The sequence below is a fragment of the Crinia signifera genome, chromosome 3, assembly GCF_055691185.1.
Source record: "Crinia signifera chromosome 3, ASM5569118v1, whole genome shotgun sequence".
NCBI lineage: Eukaryota > Metazoa > Chordata > Amphibia > Anura > Myobatrachidae > Crinia > Crinia signifera.
Genome location: NC_139219.1, coordinates 112,922,035 through 112,937,303, shown reverse-complemented (window position 1 = coordinate 112,937,303; position 15,269 = coordinate 112,922,035).

Here is a 15,269-nt window from a genome sequence, read left to right as displayed (position 1 = left end):
CATAACTTACTGAGGTCCTTCCTCACCCTAGTCTAATTGAACACCTGCAGAACCAGCCACAGATAGTTGATAACAAGAACATTCTTGACCAATTGTCTTGCTGGTTGAAGGCTATTGCGTGATGGTGCCAGCAAAAGTTGTAAAATAGAAAACTGTTGACTACATTCTTGACCAATTGTCTTGCTGGTAGAAGACTATTGCATGATGGTCCCAGCAAAAGTTATAAAATAGAAAACTGTTGACTGACAGCACATAAACCAATCAGAATGGCTTATTTTGAATGACAATTGCATCAACCAATCAGATGGTCTCAATTCTAAACTAATTTGCATAAGGGCTTTATTTGCTCTCCATAACTTACTGAGGTCTTTCCTAACCCTAGTTTAATTGAAAACCTACCAAACCAGCCACAGATAGTTGATAACAAGTGCATTCTTGACCAATTGTCTTGCTGGTTGAAGACTAATGCATGATAGTCCCAGCAAAAGTTGTCAAATAGAAAACTGTTGACTGACAGTACATAAACCAATCAGAATGGCTTATTTTGAATGACAGTTGCATCAACCAATCATATGATCTCAATTCTGAACCAATTTGCATAAGGGCTTTATTTGCTCTTCATAACTTACTGAGGTCCTTCCTAACCCTAGTTTAATTGAAAACCTACAAAACCAGCCACAGATAGTTGATAACAAGAGCATTCTTGACCAAATGTCTTGCTGGTTGAAGACTAATGCATGATAGTCCCAGCAAAAGTTGTAAAATAGAGAACTGTTGACTGACAGTACATAAACCAATCAGAATGGCTTATTTTGAATGACAATTGCATCAACCAATCAGATGGTCTTAATTCTAAACTAAATTGCATAAGGGCTTTATTTGCTCTCCATAACTTACTGAGGTCCTTCCTAACCCTAGTTTAATTGAAAACCTACAAAACCAGCCACAGATAGTTGATAACAAGAGCATTCTTAACCAATTGTCTTGCTGGTTGAAGACTAATGCATGATAGTCCCAACAAAAGTTGTAAAATAGAGAACTGTTGACTGACAGTACATAAACCAATCAGAATGGCTTATTTTGAATGACAATTGCATCAACCAATCAGATGGTCTCAATTCTAAACTAATTTGCATAAGGGCTTTATTTGCTCTCCATAACTTACTGAGGTCCTTCCTAACCCTAGTTTAATTGAAAACCTATAAAACCAGCCACAGATAGTTGATAACAAGAGCATTCTTGACCAATTGTCTTGCTGGTTGTAGGCTATTTCGTGATGGTGCCAGCAAAAGTTGTAAAATAGAAAACTGTTGACTACATTCTTGACCAATTGTCTTGCTGGTTGAAGACTATTGCATGATGTTCCCAGCAAAAGTTGTAAAATAGAAAACTGTTGACTGACAGTACATAAACCAATCAGAATGGCTTATTTTGAATGACAGTTGCATCAACCAATCAGATGGTCTCAATTCTGAACTAATTTGCATAAGGGCTTTATTTGCTCTTTATAACTTACTGAGGTCCTTCCTCACCCTATTCTAATTGAACAACTGCAGAACCAGTCACAGATAGTTGATAACAAGAACATTATTGACCAATTGTCTTGCTGGTTGAAGACTAATGCATGATAGTCCCAGCAAAAGTTGTAAAATAGGAAACTGTTGACTGATGGTACATAAACCAATCAGAATGGCTTATTTTGAATGACAATTGCATCAACCAATCAGATGGTCTCAATTCTGAACTAATTTGCATAATGGCTTTATTTGCTCTCCATAACTTACTGAGGTCCTTCCTAACCCTAGTTTAATTGAAAACCTACAAAACCAGCCACAGATAGTTGATAACAAGAGCATTCTTGATCAATTGTCTGGCTGGTTGAAGACTAATGCATGATAGTCCCAGCAAAAGTTGTAAAATAGAGAACTGTTGACTGACAGTACATAAACCAAACAGAATGGCTTATTTTGAATGACAGTTGCATCAACCAATCAGATGATCTCAATTCTGAACTAATTAGCATAAGGGCTTCATTTGCTCTCCATAACTTACTGAGGTCCTTCCTAACCCTAGTTTAATTGAAAACCTACAAAACCAGCCACAGATGGTTGATAACAAGAGCATTCTTGACCAATTGTCTTGCTGGTTGAAGACTAATGCTTGATAGTCCCAGCAAAAGTTGTAAAATAGAGAACTGTTGACTGACAGTACATAAACCAATCAGAATGGCTTATTTTGAATGACAGTTGCATCAACCAATCAGATGGTCTCAATTCTGAACTAATTTGCATAAGGGCTTTATTTGCTCTTTATAACTTACTGAGGTCCTTCCTCACCCTATTCTAATTGAACAACTGCAGAACCAGTCACAGATAGTTGATAACAAGAACATTATTGACCAATTGTCTTGCTGGTTGAAGACTAATGCATGATAGTCCCAGCAAAAGTTGTAAAATAGGAAACTGTTGACTGATGGTACATAAACCAATCAGAATGGCTTATTTTGAATGACAATTGCATCAACCAATCAGATGGTCTCAATTCTGAACTAATTTGCATAATGGCTTTATTTGCTCTCCATAACTTACTGAGGTCCTTCCTAACCCTAGTTTAATTGAAAACCTACAAAACCAGCCACAGATAGTTGATAACAAGAGCATTCTTGACCAATTGTCTGGCTGGTTGAAGACTAATGCATGATAGTCCAAGCAAAAGTTGTAAAATAGAGAACTGTTGACTGACAGTACATAAACCAAACAGAATGGCTTATTTTGAATGACAATTGCATCAACCAATCAGATGGTCTCAATTCTAAACTAATTTGCATAAGGGCTTTATTTGCTCTCCATAACTTACTGAGGTCTTTCCTAACCCTAGTTTAATTGAAAACCTACAAAACCAGCCACATATAGTTGATAACAAGAGCATTCTTGACCAATTGTCTTGCTGGTTGAAGACTAATGCATGATAGTCCCAGCAAAAGTTGTAAAATAGAAAACTGTTGACTGACAGTACATAAACCAATCAGAATGGCTTATTTTGAATGACAGTTGCATCAACCAATCAGATGATCTCAATTCTGAACTAATTTGCATAAGGGCTATATTTGCTCTCCATAACTTACTGAGGTCCTTCCTAACCCTAGTTTAATTGAAAACCTACAAAACCAGCCACAGATAGTTGAGAACAAGAGCATTCTTGACCAATTGTCTTGCTGGTTGAAGACTAATGCTTGATAGTACCAGCAAAAGTTGTAAAATAGAGAACTGTTGACTGACAGTACATAAGCCAATCAGAATGGCTTATTTTGAATGACAGTTGCATCAACCAATCAGATGGTCTCAATTCTGAACTAATTTGCATAAGGGCTTTATTTGCTCTTCATAACTTACTGAGGTCCTTCCTCACCCTAGTCTAATTGAACACCTGCAGAACCAGCCACAGATAGTTGATAACAAGAACATTCTTGACCAATTGTCTTGCTGGTTAAAGGCTATTGCGTGATGGTGCCAGCAAAAGTTGTAAAATAGAAAACTGTTGACTACATTCTTGACCAATTGTCTTGCTGGTTGAAGACTAATGCATGATAGTCCCAGCAAAAGTTGTAAAATAGAAAACTGTTGACTGACAGTACATAAACCAATCAGAATGGCTTATTTTGAATGACAGTTGCATCAACCAATCAGATGGTCTCAATTCTGAACTAATTTGCATAATGGCTTTATTTGCTCTTCATAACTTACCGAGGTCCTTCCTCACCCTTGTCTAATTGAACACCTGCAGAACCAGCCACAGATAGTTGATAACAAGAGCATTCTTGACCAAATGTCTTGCTGGTTGAAGACTAATGCATGATAGTCCCAGCAAAAGTTGTAAAATAGAGAACTGTTGACTGACAGTACATAAACCAATCAGAATGGTGTATTTTGAATGACAATTGCATCAACCAATCAGATGGTCTCAATTCTAAACTAATTTGCATAAGGGCTTTATTTGCTCTCCATAACTTACTGAGGTCCTTCCTAACCCTAGTTTAATTGAAAACCTACAAAACCAGCCACAGATAGTTGATAACAAGAGCATTCTTGACCAATTGTCTTGCTGGTTGAAGACTAATGCTTGATAGTCCCAGCAAAAGTTGTAAAATAGAGAACTGTTGACTGACAGTACATAAACCAATCAGAATGGCTTATTTTGAATGACAGTTGCATCAACCAATCAGATGGTCTCAATTCTGAACTAATTTGCATAAGGGCTTTATTTGCTCTTTTATAACTTACTGAGGTCCTTCCTCACCCTATTCTAATTGAACAACTGCAGAACCAGCCACAGATAGTTGGTAACAAGAACATTATTGACCAATTGTCTTGCTGGTTGAAGACTATTGCATGATGGTCCCAGCAAACGTTGTAAAATAGGAAACTGTTGACTGATGGTACATAAACCAATCAGAATGGCTTATTTTGAATGACAGTTGCATCAACCAATCAGATGGTCTCAATTCTGAACTAATTTGCATAATGGCTTTATTTGCTCTTCATAACTTACTGAGGTCCTTCCTCACCCTAGTCTAATTGAACACCTGCAGAACCAGCCACAGATAGTTGATAACAAGAGCATTCTTGATCAATTGTCTTGCTGGTTGAAGACTAATGCATGATAGTCCCAGCAAAAGTTGTAAAATAGAAAACTGTTGACTGACAGTATATAAACCAATCAGAATGGCTTATTTTGAATGACAGTTGCATCAACCAATCAGATGATCTCAATTCTGAACTAATTTGCATAAGGGCTTTATTTGCTCTCCATAACTTACTGAGGTCCTTCCTAACCCTAGTTTAATTGAAAACCTACAAAACCAGCCACAGATAGTTGATAACAAGAGCATTCTTGACCAATTGTCTTGCTGGTTGAAGACTAATGCTTGATAGTCCCAGCAAAAGTTGTAAAATAGAGAACTGTTGACTGACAGTACATAAACCAATCAGAATGGCTTATTTTGAATGACAGTTGCATCAACCAATCAGATGGTCTCAATTCTGAACTAATTTGCATAAGAGCTTTATTTGCTCTTTATAACTTACTGAGGTCCTTCCTCACCCTATTCTAATTGAACAACTGCAGAACCAGCCACAGATAGTTGATAACAAGAACATTATTGACCAATTGTCTTGCTGGTTGAAGGCTATTGCGTGATGGTGCCAGCAAAAGTTGTAAAATAGAAAACTGTTGACTACATTCTTGACCAATTGTCTTGCTGGTTGAAGACTAATGCATGATAGTCCCAGCAAAAGTTGTAAAATAGAGAACTGTTGACTGACAGTACATAAACCAATCAGAATGGTGTATTTTGAATGACAATTTCATCAACCGATCAGATGGTCTCAATTCTAAACTAATTTGCATAAGGGCTTTATTTGCTCTTTATAACTTACTGAGGTCCTTCCTCACCCTATTCTAATTGAACAACTGCAGAACCAGCCACAGATAGTTGATAACAAGAACATTATTGACCAATTGTCTTGCTGGTTGAAGACTATTGCATGATGGTCCCAGCAAACGTTGTAAAATAGGAAACTGTTGAATGATGGTACATAAACCAATCAGAATGGCTTATTTTGAATGACAGTTGCATCAACCAATCAGATGGTCTCAATTCTGAACTAATTTGCATAATGGCTTTATTTGCTCTTCATAACTTACTGAGGTCCTTCCTCACCCTAGTCTAATTGAACACCTGCAGAACCAGCCACAGATAGTTGATAACAAGAACATTCTTGACCAATTGTCTTGCTGGTTAAAGGCTATTGCGTGATGGTGCCAGCAAAAGTTGTAAAATATAAAACTGTTGATTACATTCTTGAGCAATTGTCTTGCTGGTTGAAGACTAATGCATGATAGTCCCAGCAAAAGTTGTAAAATAGAAAACTGTTGACTGACAGTATATAAACCAATCAGAATGGCTTATTTTGAATGACAGTTGCATCAACCAATCAGATGATCTCAATTCTGAACTAATTAGCATAAGGGCTTTATTTGCTCTCCATAACTTACTGAGGTCCTTCCTAACCCTAGTTTAATTGAAAACCTACAAAACCAGCCACAGATAGTTGATAACAAGAGCATTCTTGACCAAATGTCTTGCTGGTTGAAGACTAATGCATGATAGTCCCAGCAAAAGTTGTAAAATAGAGAACTGTTGACTGACAGTACATAAACCAATCAGAATGGCTTATTTTGAATGACAATTGCATCAACCAATCAGATGGTCTTAATTCTAAACTAATTTGCATAAGGGCTTTATTTGCTCTCCATAACTTACTGAGGTCCTTCCTAACCCTAGTTTAATTGAAAACCTACAAAACCGGCCACAGATAGTTGATAACAAGAGCATTCTTGAGCAATTGTCTTGCTGGTTGAAGGCTATTGCGTGATGGTGCCAGCAAAAGTTGTAAAATAGAAAACTGTTGACTACATTCTTGACCAATTGTCTTGCTGGTTGAAGACTATTGCATGATGGTCCCAGCAAAAGTTATAAAATAGAAAACTGTTGACTGACAGCACATAAACCAATCAGAATGGCTTATTTTGAATGACAATTGCATCAACCAATCAGATGGTCTCAATTCTAAACTAATTTGCATAAGGGCTTTATTTGCTCTCCATAACTTACTGAGGTCCTTCCTAACCCTAGTTTAATTGAAAACCTACAAAACCGGCCACAGATAGTTGATAACAAGAGCATTCTTGACCAATTGTCTGGCTGGTTGAAGACTAATGCATGATAGTCCCAGCAAAAGTTGTAAAATAGAGAACTGTTGACTGACAGTACATAAACCAATCAGAATGGTGTATTTTGAATGACGATTGCATCAACCAATCAGATGGTCTCAATTCTAAACTAATTTGCATAAGGGCTTTATTTGCTCTCCATAACTTACTGAGGTCCTTCCTAACCCTAGTTTAATTGAAAACCTATAAAACCAGCCACAGATAGTTGATAACAAGAGCATTCTTGAGCAATTGTCTTGCTGGTTGAAGGCTATTGCGTGATGGTGCCAGCAAAAGTTGTAAAATAGAAAACTGTTGACTACATTCTTGACCAATTGTCTTGCTGGTTGAAGACTATTGCATGATGGTCCCAGCAAAAGTTATAAAATAGAAAACTGTTGACTGACAGCACATAAACCAATCAGAATGGCTTATTTTGAATGACAATTGCATCAACCAATCAGATGGTCTCAATTCTAAACTAATTTGCATAAGGGCTTTATTTGCTCTCCATAACTTACTGAGGTCTTTCCTAACCCTAGTTTAATTGAAAACCTACAAAACCAGCCACAGATAGTTGATAACAAGAGCATTCTTGACCAATTGTCTTGCTGGTTGAAGACATGCATGATAGTCCCAGCAAAAGTTGTAAAATAGAAAACTGTTGACTGACAGTACATAAACCAATCAGAATGGCTTATTTTGAATGACAGTTGCATCAACCAATCAGATGATCTCAATTCTGAACTAATTTGCATAAGGGCTATATTTGCTCTCCATAACTTACTGAGGTCCTTCCTAACCCTAGTTTAATTGAAAACCTACAAAACCGGCCACAGATAGTTGATAACAAGAGCATTCTTGACCAATTGTCTTGCTGGTTGAAGACTAATGCTTGATAGTCCCAGCAAAAGTTGTAAAATAGAGAACTGTTGACTGACAGTACATAAACCAATCAGAATGGCTTATTTTGAATGACAGTTGCATCAACCAATCAGATGGTCTTAATTCTAAACTAATTTGCATAAGGGCTTTATTTGCTCTCCATAACTTACTGAGGTCCTTCCTAACCCTAGTTTAATTGAAAACCTACAAAACCGGCCACAGATAGTTGATAACAAGAGCATTCTTGACCAATTGTCTGGCTGGTTGAAGACTAATGCATGATAGTCCCAGCAAAAGTTGTAAAATAGAGAACTGTTGACTGATGGTACATAAACCAATCAGAATGGCTTATTTTGAATGACAGTTGCATCAACCAATCAGATGGTCTCAATTCTGAACTAATTTGCATAATGGCTTTATTTGCTCTTCATAACTTACTGAGGTCCTTCCTCACCCTAGTCTAATTGAACACCTGCAGAACCAGCCACAGATAGTTGATAACAAGAACATTCTTGACCAATTGTCTTGCTGGTTGAAGGCTATTGCGTGATGGTGCCAGCAAAAGTTGTAAAATAGAAAACTGTTGACTACATTCTTGACCAATTGTCTTGCTGGTAGAAGACTATTGCATGATGGTCCCAGCAAAAGTTATAAAATAGAAAACTGTTGACTGACAGCACATAAACCAATCAGAATGGCTTATTTTGAATGACAATTGCATCAACCAATCAGATGGTCTCAATTCTAAACTAATTTGCATAAGGGCTTTATTTGCTCTCCATAACTTACTGAGGTCTTTCCTAACCCTAGTTTAATTGAAAACCTACCAAACCAGCCACAGATAGTTGATAACAAGTGCATTCTTGACCAATTGTCTTGCTGGTTGAAGACTAATGCATGATAGTCCCAGCAAAAGTTGTCAAATAGAAAACTGTTGACTGACAGTACATAAACCAATCAGAATGGCTTATTTTGAATGACAGTTGCATCAACCAATCATATGATCTCAATTCTGAACCAATTTGCATAAGGGCTTTATTTGCTCTTCATAACTTACTGAGGTCCTTCCTAACCCTAGTTTAATTGAAAACCTACAAAACCAGCCACAGATAGTTGATAACAAGAGCATTCTTGACCAAATGTCTTGCTGGTTGAAGACTAATGCATGATAGTCCCAGCAAAAGTTGTAAAATAGAGAACTGTTGACTGACAGTACATAAACCAATCAGAATGGCTTATTTTGAATGACAATTGCATCAACCAATCAGATGGTCTTAATTCTAAACTAAATTGCATAAGGGCTTTATTTGCTCTCCATAACTTACTGAGGTCCTTCCTAACCCTAGTTTAATTGAAAACCTATAAAACCAGCCACAGATAGTTGATAACAAGAGCATTCTTGAGCAATTGTCTTGCTGGTTGAAGGCTATTGCGTGATGGTGCCAGCAAAAGTTGTAAAATAGAAAACTGTTGACTACATTCTTGACCAATTGTCTTGCTGGTTGAAGACTATTGCATGATGTTCCCAGCAAAAGTTGTAAAATAGAAAACTGTTGACTGACAGTACATAAACCAATCAGAATGGCTTATTTTGAATGACAGTTGCATCAACCAATCATATGATCTCAATTCTGAACCAATTTGCATAAGGGCTTTATTTGCTCTTCATAACTTACTGAGGTCCTTCCTCACCCTAGTCTAATTGAACACCTGCAGAACCAGCCACAGATAGTTGATAACAAGAGCATTCTTGACCAAATGTCTTGCTGGTTGAAGACTAATGCATGATAGTCCCAGCAAAAGTTGTAAAATAGAGAACTGTTGACTGACAGTACATAAACCAATCAGAATGGCTTATTTTGAATGACAATTGCATCAACCAATCAGATGGTCTTAATTCTAAACTAAATTGCATAAGGGCTTTATTTGCTCTCCATAACTTACTGAGGTCCTTCCTAACCCTAGTTTAATTGAAAACCTATAAAACCAGCCACAGATAGTTGATAACAAGAGCATTCTTGAGCAATTGTCTTGCTGGTTGAAGGCTATTGCGTGATGGTGCCAGCAAAAGTTGTAAAATAGAAAACTGTTGACTACATTCTTGACCAATTGTCTTGCTGGTTGAAGACTATTGCATGATGTTCCCAGCAAAAGTTGTAAAATAGAAAACTGTTGACTGACAGTACATAAACCAATCAGAATGGCTTATTTTGAATGACAGTTGCATCAACCAATCATATGATCTCAATTCTGAACCAATTTGCATAAGGGCTTTATTTGCTCTTCATAACTTACTGAGGTCCTTCCTCACCCTAGTCTAATTGAACACCTGCAGAACCAGCCACAGATAGTTGATAACAAGAGCATTCTTGATCAATTGTCTTGCTGGTTGAAGGCTATTGCGTGATGGTGCCAGCAAAAGTTGTGAAATAGAAAACTGTTGATTACATTCTTGACCAATTGTCTTGCTGGTTGAAGACTATTGCATGATGGTCCCAGCAAAAGTTATAAAATAGAAAACTGTTGACTGACAGCACATAAACCAATCAGAATGGCTTATTTTGAATGACAATTGCATCAACCAATCAGATGGTCTCAATTCTAAACTAAATTGCATAAGGGCTTTATTTGCTCTCCATAGCTTACTGAGGTCTTTCCTAACCCTAGTTTAATTGAAAACCTACAAAACCAGCCACAGATAGTTGATAACAAGAGCATTCTTGACCAATTGTCTTGCTGGTTGAAGACTAATGCATGATAGTCCCAGCAAAATATGTAAAATAGAGAACTGTTGACTGACAGTACATAAACCAATCAGAATGGCTTATTTTGAATGACAGTTGCATCAACCAATCAGATGGTCTCAATTCTGAACTAATTTGCATAAGGGCTTTATTTGCTCTTTATAACTTACTGAGGTACTTCCTCACCCTATTCTAATTGAACAACTGCAGAACCAGCCACAGATAGTTGATAACAAGAACATTATTGACCAATTGTCTTGCTGGTTGAAGACTATTGCATGATGGTCCCAGCAAACGTTGTAAAATAGGAAACTGTTGACTGATGGTACATAAACCAATCAGAATGGCTTATTTTGAATGACAGTTGCATCAACCAATCAGATGGTCTCAATTCTGAACTAATTTGCATAATGGCTTTATTTGCTCTTCATAACTTACTGAGGTCCTTCCTCACCCTAGTCTAATTGAACACCTGCAGAACCAGCCACAGATAGTTGATAACAAGAACATTCTTGACCAATTGTCTTGCTGGTTGAAGGCTATTGCGTGATGGTGCCAGCAAAAGTTGTAAAATAGAAAACTGTTGACTACATTCTTGACCAATTGTCTTGCTGGTTGAAGACTAATGCATGATAGTCCCAGCAAAAGTTGTAAAATAGAAAACTGTTGACTGACAGTATATAAACCAATCAGAATGGCTTATTTTGAATGACAGTTGCATCAACCAATCAGATGATCTCAATTCTGAACTAATTAGCATAAGGGCTTTATTTGCTCTCCATAATTTACTGAGGTCCTTCCTAACCCTAGTTTAATTGAAAACCTATAAAACCAGCCACAGATAGTTGATAACAAGAGCATTCTTGACCAATTGTTTTGCTGGTTGAAGACTAATGCATGATAGTCCCAGCAAAAGTTGTAAAATAGAAAACTGTTGACTGACAGTATATAAACCAATCAGAATGGCTTATTTTGAATGACAGTTGCATCAACCAATCAGATGATCTCAATTCTGAACTAATTTGCATAAGGGCTTTATTTGCTCTCCATAACTGACTGAGGTCCTTCCTAACCCTAGTTTAATTGAAAACCTACAAAACCAGCCACAGATAGTTGATAACAAGAGCATTCTTGACCAAATGTCTTGCTGGTTGAAGATTAATGCATGATAGTCCCAGCAAAAGTTGTAAAATAGAGAACTGTTGACTGACAGTACATAAACCAATCAGAATGGCTTATTTTGAATGACAATTGCATCAACCAATCAGATGGTCTTAATGCTAAACGAATTTGCATAAGGGCTTTATTTGCTCTCCATAACTTACTGAGGTCCTTCCTAACCCTAGTTTAATTGAAAACCTACAAAACCAGCCACAGATAGTTGATAACAAGAGCATTCTTGACCAATTGTCTTGCTGGTTGAAGACTATTGCATGATGGTCCCAGCAAACGTTGTAAAATAGGAAACTGTTGACTGATGGTACATAAACCAATCAGAATGGCTTATTTTGAATGACAGTTGCATCAACCAATCAGATGGTCTCAATTCTGAACTAATTTGCATAATGGCTTTATTTGCTCTTCGTAACTTACTGAGGTCCTTCCTCACCCTAGTCTAATTGAACACCTGCAGAACCAGCCACAGATAGTTGATAACAAGAACATTCTTGACCAATTGTCTTGCTGGTTGAAGGCTATTGCGTGATGGTGCCAGCAAAAGTTGTAAAATAGAAAACTGTTGACTACATTCTTGACCAATTGTCTTGCTGGTAGAAGACTATTGCATGATGGTCCCAGCAAAAGTTATAAAATAGAAAACTATTGACTGACAGCACATAAACCAATCAGAATGGCTTATTTTGAATGACAATTGCATCAACCAATCAGATGGTCTCAATTCTAAACTAATTTGCATAAGGGCTTTATTTGCTCTCCATAACTTACTGAGGTCTTTCCTAACCCTAGTTTAATTGAAAACCTACCAAACCAGCCACAGATAGTTGATAACAAGAGCATTCTTGACCAATTGTCTTGCTGGTTGAAGACTAATGCATGATAGTCCCAGCAAAAGTTGTAAAATAGAAAACTGTTGACTGACAGTACATAAACCAATCAGAATGGCTTATTTTGAATGACAGTTGCATCAACCAATCATATGATCTCAATTCTGAACCAATTTGCATAAGGGCTTTATTTGCTCTTCATAACTTACTGAGGTCCTTCCTCACCCTAGTCTAATTGAACACCTGCAGAACCAGCCACAGATAGTTGATAACAAGAGCATTCTTGACCAAATTTCTTGCTGGTTGAAGACTAATGCATGATAGTCCCAGCAAAAGTTGTAAAATAGAGAACTGTTGACTGACAGTACATAAACCAATCAGAATGGATTATTTTGAATGACAATTGCATCAACCAATCAGATGGTCTTAATTCTAAACTAATTTGCATAAGGGCTTTATTTGCTCTCCATAACTTACTGAGGTCCTTCCTAACCCTAGTTTAATTGAAAACCTATAAAAACAGCCACAGATAGTTGATAACAAGAGAATTCTTGACCAATTGTCATGCTGGTTGAAGACTTATGCATGATAGTCCCAGCAAAAGTTGTAAAATAGAGAACTGTTGACTGACAGTACATAAACCAAGCAGAATGGCTTATTTTGAATGACAATTGCATCAACCAATCAGATGGTCTCAATTCTTAACTAATTTGCATAAGGGCTTTATTTGCTCTCCATAACTTACTGAGGTCTTTCCTAACCCTAGTTTAATTGAACATCTGCAGAACCAGCCACAGATAGTTGATAACAAGAGCATTCTTGACCAATTGTCTTGCTGGTTGAAGACTAATGCATGATAGTCCCAGCAAAAGTTGTAAAATAGAAAACTGTTGACTGACAGTATATAAACCAATCAGAATGGCTTATTTTGAATGACAGTTGCATCAACCAATCAGATTATCTCAATTCTGAACTAATTTGCATAAGGGCTTTATTTGCTCTCCATAACTTACTGAGGTCCTTCCTCACCTTAGTCTAATTGAACACCTGCAGAATCAGCCACAGATAGTTGATAACAAGAGCATTATTGACCAATTGTCTTGCTGGTTGAAGACTAATGCATGATAGTCCCAGCAAAAGTTGTAAAATAGAAAACTGTTGACTGACAGTACATAAACCAATCAGAATGGCTTATTTTGAATGACAGTTGCATCAACCAATCAGATGATCTCAATTCTGAACTAATTTGCATAAGGGCTTTATTTGCTCTCCATAACTTACTGAGGTCCTTCCTCACCTTAGTCTAATTGAACACCTGCAGAATCAGCCACAGATAGTTGATAACAAGAGCATTATTGACCAATTGTCTTGCTGGTTGAAGACTAATGCATGATAGTCCCAGCAAAAGTTGTAAAATAGAGAACTGTTGACTGACAGTACATAAACCAATCAGAATGGCTTATTTTGAATGACAATTGCATCAACCAATCAGATGGTCTTAATTCTAAACTAATTTGCATAAGGGCTTTATTTGCTCTCCATAACTTACTGAGGTCCTTCCTAACCCTAGTTTAATTGAAAACCTACAAAACCAGCCACAGATAGTTGATAACAAGAGCATTCTTGACCAATTGTCTTGCTGGTTGAAGACTAATGCATGATAATCCCAGCAAAAGTTGTAGAATAGAGAACTGTTGACTGACAGTACATAAACCAATCAGAATGGTGTATTTTGAATGACAATTGCATCAACCAATCAGATGGTCTCAATTCTAAACTAATTTGCATAAGGGCTTTATTTGCTCTCCATAACTTACTGAGGTCCTTCCTAACCCTAGTTTAATTGCAAACCTATAAAACCAGCCACAGATAGTTGATAACAAGAGCATTCTTGACCAATTGTCATGCTGGTTGAAGACTTATGCATGATAGTCCCAGCAAAAGTTGTAAAATAGAGAACTGTTGACTGACAGTACATAAACCAATCAGAATGGCTTATTTTGAATGACAATCGCATCAACCAATCAGATGGTCTCAATTCTTAACTAATTTGCATAAGGGCTTTATTTGCTCTCCATAACTTACTGAGGTCCTTCCTAACCCTAGTTTAATTGAAAACCTATAAAACCAGCCACAGATAGTTAAAAACAAGAGCATTCTTGACCAATTGTCTTGCTGGTTGAAGGCTATTGCGTGATGGTGCCAGCAAAAGTTGTAAAATAGAAAACTGTTGATTACATTCTTGACCAATTGTCTTGCTGGTTGAAGACTATTGCATGATGGTCCCAGCAAAAGTTATAAAATAGAAAACTGTTGACTGACAGCACATAAACCAATCAGAATGGCTTATTTTGAATGACAATTGCATCAACCAATCAGATGGTCTCAATTCTAAACTAAATTGCATAAGGGCTTTATTTGCTCTCCATAGCTTACTGAGGTCTTTCCTAACCCTAGTTTAATTGAAAACCTACAAAACCAGCCACAGATAGTTGATAACAAGAGCATTCTTGACCAATTGTCTTGCTGGTTGAAGACTAATGCATGATAGTCCCAGCAAAATATGTAAAATAGAGAACTGTTGACTGACAGTACATAAACCAATCAGAATGGCTTATTTTGAATGACAGTTGCATCAACCAATCAGATGGTCTCAATTCTGAACTAATTTGCATAAGGGCTTTATTTGCTCTTTATAACTTACTGAGGTACTTCCTCACCCTATTCTAATTGAACAACTGCAGAACCAGCCACAGATAGTTGATAACAAGAACATTATTGACCAATTGTCTTGCTGGTTAAAGACTATTGCATGATGGTCCCAGCAAACGTTGTAAAATAGGAAACTGTTGACTGATGGTACATA